Source organism: Sabethes cyaneus, chromosome 1 (assembly GCF_943734655.1).
Source record: "Sabethes cyaneus chromosome 1, idSabCyanKW18_F2, whole genome shotgun sequence".
Lineage (NCBI taxonomy): Eukaryota > Metazoa > Arthropoda > Insecta > Diptera > Culicidae > Sabethes > Sabethes cyaneus.
Window position 1 is genome coordinate 138,399,257 of NC_071353.1, and position 10,714 is coordinate 138,409,970.

Sequence of the window (10,714 nt, forward strand, 5' to 3'; positions counted from 1 at the left end):
AATCGAAATTCGAGACGCGATCTGCGTGATCAGCGTCTACAGAATAATGAAGTGCATTTATATTGGGGAAAACTGCACTCCATCCAATTGATAGGGCACGGAGTGTTTTCTAGAACTTTATGACCTTGTAACCATCGTAAGAATTGATTAAATAAGTTTTACTTATTTCTTATACTACATTACTTATTACCCACTACTCACAGCTCTCTAATCACTACTTACTACTCACTACTCTCAAGTTACTACTCACTACTCACTTCTCACAACTCAATGTTTACTACTCACTACTCACTATTCACTACTCATTACTCTCTAGTTACTACTTACTTCTTTCTACTCACTTCTCACTACTCACTTATTTCTACTCACTTCTATCTACTTAATAACTTTGACAACTGGTCTTTTAAGTGAGAACGAATTCTACTCACTTCTGTCTACTGACTTCTTTCTACTGATTTTTGTCTACTCACTATTTCCCACTCACTCCTTTCTACTCACTTCTTTCTACTCACATTTTTCTACTCACTATTGTATGGACAACTTTGACTACTAGTCTTAGAAATGAGAAGGAATTCTGCTCACTTCTTTCTAATCACTTCTTTCTACTGACTTTTTTCTACTCACTTTTTTCTACTCACTTCTTTCCATTCACTTCTTTCTACTCACTTCTCACTCACGGCTTCTCACTACTCACTTCTCGCAACTCACTTCTTTATACTCACTTCTTTCTACTCATTTCTTTCTACTCACCTCTTTTTTACTCATTTCTTTCTACTCACTTCTTTCTACTAACTTCTTTCTGCTCACTTCTTTCTATTCACTTCCTTTCTATTCACTGCTTTCTATTCACTTCTTTCACTACTCACTTCTCACTACTCGCTCCTCACTACTGTAACAAATTTTGCCACATGGGAAATATCCCTTTACTAAGATTTATACCTAGATCAATTTGCGATATCGATAACACAAACACTAACAACAATTAGCTTCCGTTCTCAAAGTTTTTATTACAATAAATTAGTCTATAGAGTATGACTCATGAGGTCAGTCGATAATCCGAAAATTCCTGGTGAAAAAGTCCGCCTAGAGTTGTGCGTGATCGAGTATTTTAGCATTTACATCCTGTAGACAGGATACGGCTAGATTGACTTGAGCTGAAAAATTCGGATTATAGCGTTTTGTGAAGTTGCGGTGGGAATTTACGGCGAGAAATAGTAAATTTCCCAACCAACAGTGAAAGCACGTGTTTTTAGATCGGCTTGAGACACGTAGGGTGAAGTCTGACTAAAACAAGACTGAATAACTAAGTTGCGTAAAGCTTAGACTATCCAACTAAGAGTGAAAAGTTCGGAAAGATAAAATCCACTAGCTGAATCGCGTGTTCGCCGTCGGGAAATACATATCGTACAAACGAGGAGCGCTTCGTCGTCGGGAAGCGAGTTCCGTCGAGTCCAGTCGCAAGGACAAAAGTTCAGCAGTGGGATTCCGAAGATCGAGTTCCATATATTCCGAACGGATAATACTGTGGACAAAACTGGCCAGTTGTCTAGTATTGGTGTAAGTGGATAGCGGGGTATGAGCGAATCTGAAAGTGAAATCTACGCTGATTCGGATTCCCGGCTAAGTCTAGATAGCTTACCACCATTCGTAACTGATCGCAAGAAGGAGGAGAAAAAGACGGTACAAATTAAAATGGAAAAATCTCTTCAAGAGCAAGTAGAGAGGTTAAAAGCGGAGTTAGATGAACTGAGGAGACGACCTACAGCGCAGACATCGGGCCAGGCCGAAGCAAGAATGCCAGATTTCCGAGAGATGAAGGAATTTATAACAACATTCGATCCAAAAGTTCCGTCATGCCCAACTGCTGACGCATGGGTGCGGTCTATTGACGAAACAGGTGAACTATACGGGTGGACAGTAGAGATGGTCGGGTATGAAAATTTGAATACCCGAACCCGACCCGTACCCGATCAAGAAAAAAATTAAAAACCCGTACCCGACTCGAACCCGCAAGTTTATTATTTTTGATACCCGAACCCGACCGCAACCCGACGGGTACGGGACGAGCCCGGGTACCCGACCATCTTTAGTGTTAAAAAGGTCAATAGAGATACCCGACCCGACCCATACCCGGTTTCAAAAACAAAAATTAGAACCCGTACCCGACCCGAACCCGCAAATTATTTTTTTTCAATACCCGAACCCGACCCGAACCCGGCGGGTACGGGTACGGGTGCGGGTTTCGGGCAAATTTTCCGCTACCCGACCATCTCTAGTGGACAGATGCTGCACGACTGCACTGCGCTAGGTTGAACCTGGCTGGCTGTGCCAGGTTATGGTTTGAAGGCTGTCAAAGCCGAGTGAGAGATTGGACAGCATTCAAGCGCGAGATCGAAAAAGGGTTTCCGTCAAAAAAAAAAAATCCTATACACTACCACAAATTATTATCGGCGAGAAAGTGGAGATATGGCGAGTCGGTCGAAGAATATGTCTACGAAATGCTAGCTATGGGTCGTAAAGGCGGATTTGCCGAAGACACCATCGTAACCTACATTGCTGGTGGTCTTCGCCAGTACGCTAATAGAGCTGGTATGACGATCGGAAAAGTTACTACTATAGAGCAGCTACTCGAAGAGTTGAGATGGATTAATAATGTAGATGCAGTTACAACCACTAGTAAACTTCCGGAGTACGGTGAGAATAGCGGCGGCCAGAGAAGAAATCCGACAGAAGAAAGTGTTTGTTTCCAATGCCACAAACCGGGGCATATTGCGAGAAAATGCCCTTTGATACGGTGTCATTTGTGTAAAAAAGAAGGTCACGTGCAGCGGGAATGTAAGAACATACCTCATGGACAAGCTTCAACCCATAAAACAATGAGGGTTATTGATGAAAAAAGTGCGTTTATCAAAAATGTTGTGGTTGGAGGTGTCGCGTTGAAGGCACTGGTGGACACAGGGGGCAAAATTTCGACCATTCAAGAGAAATATGCCAAAAGTGTGGGTGAAATTCAGCCGAGCCGCAAGGTTTTACGAGGTTTCGGTAAAAAAGAAGTGTACGTAACCAGCAAAGTGTGCGCTAAATTGAAAATCGATAATATTCATTTGCCAGTAGAGTTACAAATAGTGCCAACATGGGTGCAAGACACCGCAATAATTTTGGGAGAAGACGTAATCGACCAAGACCGATTGATGATGGTGAAACGTAAGGGAGACGTCAGGTTCGAATGGGAGCAGGATGCACAACCTTCGACTGGTACGAGCCAGAGAGCAGACGTCATTGGTGAGTCATCGGTTTCCAGAATGTACACGATCGGAGTGGATTCGAAGTTCGAAAAAATCGATGAACGAGAGATCGACAGCGAGGGCTCACAGGCGGGCAATAGTGAACTGTTTCGACTAATCGAGAATTATCGAGAGTGCTTTGCGTTGAACCTAAGAGAGATGGGTTGCGCCAAGTCGACAATGATGAAAATTAAGTTAACGGATTCTGAACCAGTATATGTTAAACCGCAAAAGCTCGAGTATATGCGTGAAAATACTTTGATGGGAATAGTGCACGAATTGTTGGAGTCGGAAATTATCACAGAGACAGAGTCACCGTATAATAGTCGTGTGGTTCTCGTTCCAAAGAAAAATAATGAATACAGAATGGCGGTCGACTATAGACTGTTGAATGCCAAAACGGTCAAGGATAAGTTCCCGATGCCGGATATCGAGGCATGTCTGCAGAAGTTAACCGGTGCTGAGTTGTTCATCACTATCGATCTCTACAGCGGGTACTACCAAATTAGGCTGGACGAAGCTAGTCAAAAGTACACTGCGTTCGCTACGACAGAGGGGCACTATAGATTTCTAAGAATGCCATTCGGTTTGGCTAACGGCTGTGCAGTGTTCCAGAGAGCGATGAATAAAATTGTGGAAGCTCTGAGGAAGAAAAATATAGTGATAGTGGCATATATCGATGATTTGATCATTCCCGGTAAAAGTGAGGAAGAGCTCTTGCGAAAATTTGAAGAGTTGCTGTTGGCGTTACGAGAAGAAGGCTTTACAATAAATTTGCGTAAAAGCCAGTTTTTTAAGTCGAGAGTTGATTTTCTTGGATACGAAGTGAGTGCCGAGGGGGTGAAGCCGGGTGAACGTAAAATAAGAGCGGTGGCGGAATTCCCAGTTCCGACTAATGTACATGGTGTGCAGCAATTTCATGGACTGTCTGGTTTTTTCAGGCGCTTTGTGCAAAATTACAGCCTCATAGCGGTTCCACTGTTTCGTTTATTACGAAAGGAGAGCGAGTTTGTGTGGACGGAAGAAGAGCAGCGTGCGTTTAGTGCTATCAAAGATATACTGCTAAAGCGGCCAGTATTAGTGTTGTTTAATCCAATGGCAGAACTCGAGTTGCATACGGATGCATCCAGCTTAGGGCTAGCTGGAATATTGCTGCAGAAAGATCGTGAAGAGTGGAAGCCGATCGGATACTTTAGTCGAAAAACGAGCAAATCCGAAGCGGCTTATCATAGTTATGAGTTAGAAATGTTAGCTGTGGTGGCGAGCATTGAGCGGTTTCGCCAATTTCTTATCGGGAGATTTTTTGTGATCCGTACAGACTGCTCAGCAATTCGAGATACTTACAACAAACGGGAGATGAATAGCCGTATCGCCCGTTATTTCTTGAAGCTCATGGAATACGACTTTCGGATTGAACATCGGGAAGGAAAACGAATGCAACACGTGGATGCCCTTAGCCGTTCGCCGGTCGAAAATCCGAGCAAGGTGCAATCGATTGCTGAAAGTATTATGGTGTTGGAAATTTCTAATAATGATTTCTTGGTGTGTATGCAGCGGCAAGATTCGCGATTGGTGGATATAATAAATAAACTTTTGCAAGATCCGTTGTGTGATGAGGATCGACAAATACAACAATGTTATGTTTTGGATAATCATCGGCTGTTTAGGCTCGTCGATGGTAAAAAGCGATTCGTGGTTCCAACTAGAGTACGATGGAGAGTAGTAAAGAGCTATCATGATGATAAGGGCCATTTTGGCGAAGAGAAAGTCGTGAATATGGTACGAAGTTTCTGTTGGTTCCCAAAAATGTGGAAGTATGTGCGTGCATATATAGCGGCGTGCCCTAAATGTGCGTTTTTCAAATCGAAACAGGGAAAACCTGAGGGGTTTCTGCATCCGATACCGAAGACGCCGATTCCTTTCCACACTGTACATTTAGACCATCTTGGACCGTTTCCGAGGTCGGCTCGCGGGAACGAGCATATTTTAGCAGCCGTGTGTGGATTTTCGAAATTCGTGCTGGTGAAGCCTGTGAAGTCAACAAATACCCAGCCAGTGATGCTAGAAGAAATTTCGAGTGTTTTTGGATTGCCGTCCCGTATAATAACAGACAGGGGTACGGCATTCACTTCAAAGTTATTTAAGGAATTCTGTAAAGACTACGGAATCGACCATGTCTTAGTTGCTGTCGGCGCTCCACGAGGTAACGGACAGGTGGAGAGAAGCAATCGTACGATACTAACAGCACTGCGTTCGTTGGTTGGTGAGCAAGATAGGCGGTGGGATGAAAAAGTGAAAGCAGTTCAAAGTGCAATTAATACAGCGCCAAATTCTACGACGGGTGTTTCTCCAGCGTCTTTAGTGTTGTCTTTCAGACCTAGAGATGTGGTGCAAAATGAATTGGTGGCTGTCATTACAGCGGTGGGCGACGATCAGGTTTTGAATGCGGATCAACTTCGAGAACAGGTGGTGACGGCGACAAAGACAATGCAAGCAAAGCAGAAATTGTTTTATGACAACCGGCGAAAAATAGCAAATGGTTACCAGACTGATGATTTAGTTTTGGTAGCCAAAGACCAATACGTGCCAGGAGGAAGTCGTAAGCTGGAGCCACGCTTCAAGGGACCATTTGTGGTCACCGAAAAGCTCGCGAACGACCGCTATCGAGTGACAACGTTGGCAGGTATCGATGGAACGACGAGGTCGTTCAGCACTATATTCAGCCGATCGGATGAAACCTTGGTGTGATGCGGCGTTGCTCGACGAGATGCTGGATGATTCGGAGTTGGAGGAAGAGTCGGAGATAAACACAGAGTAATAAAAATTAAATTTAAATGGTTCAAAGAATGTAATTTCGCTGCGGACAGCTCAACAATCTGGGTGTCCGGATGTAACAAATTTTGCCACATGGGAAATATCCCTTTACTAAGATTTATACCTAGATCAATTTGCGATATCGATAACAGAAACACTAACAACAATTAGCTTCCGTTCTCAAAGTTTTTATTACAATAAATTAGTCTATAGAGTATGACTCATGAGGTCAGTCGATAATCCGAAAATTCCTGGTGAAAAAGTCCGCCTAGAGTTGTGCGTGATCGAGTATTTTAGCATTTACACTACTCACTTGTCGCTACTCACTTATCTCTACTCATTTCTTTCTACTCACTTCTTTCTACTCACTTCTTTCTACTCACTTCTTTCTACTCACTTGTTTTTACTCACTTCTCACTATAAACTTATTTCTTTCCACTTCTTTCTATTCACTACTGTATGGACAACTTTTAAAAGACTAGTTTTTAAGTGACAAAGAACTCTACTTACTTCTTGCTACGCACCTTCTTTTACTCACTTTTTTCTACTCACTAGTTCCTTCTGAATTCTTTCTACTGACTTCTTTCTACTCACTTCTCTCTACTGACCTCTTTCTACTCACTTCTATTCACTTCTTTCTACTCACTTTTTTCTATTCACTTCTTTCTACTTACTTCTAACTCAAAACTTATTTCTGCTCATTTCTTTCTACTCTCTACTGTATGGACGAATTTGACAACTAGTCTTTGAAACGAGAAGGAATTCTGCTCACTTTTTTTTTATTCACTTCTTTCTACTCACTCCTTAATTCACTTTTCTTGTACAAAATATTCCTCAGTAATCCCGAAAAAAAAAAATAAAATAATTTTTCGTATAGTTTTTTTCAGATAGTATTCTCTGAAGCTGTTTATCTATATATATAAAAGTGAGCGTGAGTATGTTTGTATGTTTATATGTTTGTAAGTTTGTATGTTTGTATGTTCCACCATAACTCCACAACGCCTTGACCGATCTTTACCAAACTTGGCACACATATCCCTTGATATAAGGGAATCAGCACTGGGGGCTTGATAAGATGGGGGAGGGGTCGTAACAGGGGGGGGAATTCTGAAATTCCTGAACGGTTCTTCACCAAACTTGCCATACATGTTCCTGGACATAAAGGAATCAGCACCGAAGGGTTGACAAGAAGAGAAGGGGGGTGGGGGTTCATAAAAGGGTGCAAACCATAACTGCGAAACACCTGGATGGTTCTTCATCAAACTTGACAGACATGTTCCTTGGCATAAGGGAATCAGAACTCAGGGGGTTGACAAAAATAGGAGGGGGTCATAACATGAGGTGATTCATATAACAGGGGGAAGCCATAACTTCGAAATGCCTGGTCAATTCTTCATCAAACTTGGCACAAATGTTCCAAATGAGCACAATTGACATTATGGAATCAGCACTGGGAAGTTGACAAAATGGGGGAATACCTACCAAGGGGGAGTAAAAGGGGTTGCGTTTTTTTTTTTTTTTTTTTTTTTAATTCTATATTAGAGAGGTTTTCAGCCTGCGGCTGGTTCGCCTCTTGGGTTGCGTTTTTCTTGCATTTAAACCGATTGCAGTTGTGCAACTTACTTTGAGAAAAGAGGGGGGTTCCACCTAGAAGGAATATATCGTAAATCAACCTTTGTTTCGTTTCCATAATAGCGATTTTTATTGAGCAAACCGATGCATAATCAGCTACGGGACAGAAGGGGGAGCTGACTGGGAAGGAACTGACATGTAGGGGGACGAGGAACATGATTATGAATGTATACTCCGCCATAGCTACGGAACTTCTGGACTGTTCTTCATCAAACGTCATTCGTCATTCACATGTTTTTGGCATGATTCTTTTATGCCGGGAGGTTGACAAAAGAGCGAGACGGTCTCTTACAAAGGGAGAGAAAGGTTCAAATGAGTAAAGGGGTGCGTTTCTCTTGGAACGAAATTTTAGAAATTTGAAGCGATAGCAGTTGTACAAGTTGTTTTATTTCTGAAAGGGAGAATAGGGTGGCCATTAAAAAGGGCTAGGTTCAAAAACGAAAAAAGGCTTTGTGTCGATTTATAGGGATTACCGAGAAAAAGACAGATTTACAAGTGATTAGGGAACAACGTGAGAGGGGCTGACAAAGGGAGTAGACATTTTCGAATGAAAAAAGGGGTTTGTTTCTTGCATTATGAGTGTTTTCATTACAAGAACAAATGTACAAGTGACTGAGTGACAAAGGGGCCCCGAGTGAGATCGGGTAATCAGCTAGTATTTTTTTTAAACCTAAACCTGGTTGCAAGTCTGAAGCAAAATACGTGTTTATCGAAATAATGAACAAATTTGGATATGAAAGAGTAGTTGCCAATTTGTTCAGTTTAGTTATTCAATATTAGAATAAAATATTAAACAAAATAACATAAATTTTGCTACAATGGTGAAGTCAAAACGACACCAGAATAACATAGCACTGACACAAAAATTACTCAGAAATAACTAAATATGAAAAAATAGCAAAACCATAACAACAATAAAATGAAAATGATCTATAAAAATAATTAGTGGTGTAATAATAAATTACACTAATAAAATTAGTGGTGTAATTGGTTAAACAACACGCTCAACTAGAGATTGGGAGCTGTGAGTTCGACTCTCACTTTCGCTAAGTCTATATTTTTGGCCTAATATCAAGAATTTTCAGTTTGCCTGAATCTACATTTCTCGCATTAAGCATTTATTCTTCCCCAATATAAAAATAATATTAAAATGGCACCAAACCACTACAAAAATAACAGAAAAATAATACAAAGGTTACACAAAAATGATGAAAGACATAGTACAAAAGTGTTCCAATAATGGAAAAACCTAAACAAAAAGACACAAAGTCCTAAAAGTCACTGAAAATCAAAAACACAAAAGCGAAAAATAGATTCTCGAATTTAGGATACACGATTTAATGCATGCGAAAGTTGAAAGGAAATAAGTAGTAAGATTTTTCGTAAATTAATACTAGTTTCTTTCAGTAAGTTTAACTAGTTTATTTCTGTGTTGTTTTTCGTATTATTTTGTTCTTTCTTTTGCATTTAAAATTTAATCTGAGTTTGCACTTTTCCAGCGTGTCCAAAATCCTAAAGTATAACTCTGTTATACTGAGTTATACTCTGTGGAAAGGCGACAATAACCGAAAAATGACACACAAAGATAGAGAGAATAGAAATTCTACGCTTAATTCTGTTACAATAAATATTAAATTCGCATTACAGGTACATTTATTTCGAATATTATTTGTATTCTTCTTTAATGTATTTGTATTTGAATTTGTGTTCACTATAGTTCTATTGTGGACAATCCCAATGCTTTCTGTTCTAGACACAACAGTGCTGATAGGTATTTTATTACACAAAGGTATGACGATAGGCGAATTCACTCCATCGAAATTGATGTATAGGTACATCATCAACAACGTCAGTTATTTTTTATTTAATGTCGATGTTTTAAAGCTTGCTCGCAAGTCATAAAGCACAGCTCATAACGAGTATGACCGGCTTCCAATAGAGTCGAACCTACGACCGACGGAGGTGGCACATGTTTCAGCAGTTAACGTTCCACCCGCAGGCAATTTACCAACGAAAATTTATTCGGCAACCAATCCCATCCGGCAGTTCCACACAACACGAGGCACTGGCCACGGTTTTACACCGGCTGTCGGATGAATAAACAATAAATAAATAACACCTATCGAATTTTTTCCAACCAACAATTATGACTGGTGCTGAAGGACTTTTATTGATGGCCATAACTGGTGTCGAGTTCAGAACGCACTCCGAATCCGTAATTAAAATGAATTTTTCGATTTACTTCCCGTTGAAATGTAAAATGAAAGAAATAATTGCTTTGATTAAGTTCGCACAGATTTGACAGATTTTTTATGCTTGTATTGATAGTATAATTTCAAATCCCACGTTACACGTTATAAAAACACAAAAAAGCATTTTTTCAGTACTTATATCATCAAAAGTATATGCCCCGAGTGAGGATCGAACTCACGACCTTAAGATTATGAGACTTACGCGCTACCTACTGCGCCATCGAGGCTTGTTGCTTCCGGAAGCTCAGTAACCAACCACCCAAGCCTTGATCGAAAGCAAACATTCAAAAATAGTTCCTAACAAACAAACGGAATTCTACGACACAATCTAGCAGCTGCGACTCACACCTATCCGCACCTCCTGTAGCTGAGGGATTCCCAACTTGAGAATGTGTAGAACTAATAGCGATATGTTATTATTAGATTAGGAGTGCAAACACTCAAACGAATTCGAAAGCGGTAGCAATACGATGGATGCAGAGAACACGATAGGTAATAGTTCATTACTTTCCAATTGAAACTATTCAAATCAGTGTCCCGACAACGATGACGACGACGACGACGACTAGACGCTGAATTGTAAGTAAATATTCCAACTAACAAACTCCTCCTGGTTCTGGTCACAGGTGTTGGAAAGTTCTGAATGATCGGTTAAATTATTGGTAACCTTTCGGTGGTCGGGTGGAGGAGCGCCCGTATTCGGGGTTGGATTCGGTTTGTGGGAAGAATTTT

General features: G+C 40.8%; 1 non-coding gene across 1 annotated transcript; it reads right to left on the reverse strand.

The window, feature by feature from the left end:
• Positions 1 to 10,136: 10,136 nt before the first annotated feature.
• Positions 10,137 to 10,209, reverse strand: Trnam-cau (transfer RNA methionine (anticodon CAU)). The gene has a single exon. It is a non-coding gene; the product is annotated as a tRNA-Met (tRNA).
• Between the last annotated feature and the right edge of the window lie 505 nt (positions 10,210 to 10,714).